At 32.0% G+C, this 1,008-nt stretch overlaps 1 pseudogene; it reads right to left on the reverse strand.

The window, feature by feature from the left end:
• Positions 1-384: 384 nt before the first annotated feature.
• Positions 385-501, reverse strand: LOC145244055 (5S ribosomal RNA; annotated as a pseudogene).
• Between the last annotated feature and the right edge of the window lie 507 nt (positions 502-1,008).

A 1,008-nucleotide genomic window follows, 5' to 3' on the forward strand; every position in this document is an offset into this window, starting at 1 on the left:
CACTCAGCGACTTTTAGTTTTGGAAGATATAAAGTTTGGAAATATTGAGACAGACAGACAGAGAGAAACCGATATTTAACCTTATATTCATTGGGTTGATTTTGGCGCATCTTATTATAGATATTTCAGCATATATATATAAATATATATATATATATATACATACATACACATATATATATATATATACATACAAACATATATAAAGGCTTCCTTCAGTCTTGACAGACTATGGATACCCACTGTAAGGGTGCCTGCGCGTGAAATTTGTGTGGCAAGAGTTGCGCAATCTTCAACCACGCCTCTCCTGGGTCAACATTGTTGCATACCAGTGGCAAGTTGAGGTACAAGACGACTGGAAACAATGCCGAGATAAGCGGAGAGCACATACAGCGCCTAGAATTCCCAAATGGTCACCCATCTGGTATTAGCCAGGCTCAACGTTGCTTAACTTCGGTGATCTGACGAGAACCCGTGTGTCAACGTGATTATGCCGTATATACATACATACATATATATATACATACACACATATATATATATATACATGCATATATATATATATATATATATATATATATATATATATATATATATATATATATATATATAAGCAATTTGTGTGTCAGTTCGTTCCTTATGGACTCCAAAAACGAGTGGCCGATATATTTTTAATTTCATACAGATGCACTTCATCTGTCTGAGAATATTCTTAGATACATTTTGTATTAGAATGAAATCGATAAGTATCGGAAATCAATAATCGAAAATATCCGATTGAAAAAAAACAGTTCAGTTTTGATGGAAGTTAAAACCCTTATACAACATACATAACAAGTGTATTTGAAAAGTTTTATCACCGCACAAGCAGAACAGTAAACACTAAGTTCTTTGATAAGACAAGGGAAAAATCTAATGTTTCTTTTTTTGCATAATTGAACCATGCCACTTGATTTTTCATTTGGCTTTAGTTTAATACATTATATAAAATTATTTTTATTCAAAATC

This window comes from Euprymna scolopes, chromosome 22, assembly GCF_053919585.1.
Source record: "Euprymna scolopes isolate OS-2025 chromosome 22, ASM5391958v1, whole genome shotgun sequence".
Classification (NCBI taxonomy): Eukaryota; Metazoa; Mollusca; class Cephalopoda; order Sepiida; family Sepiolidae; genus Euprymna; species Euprymna scolopes.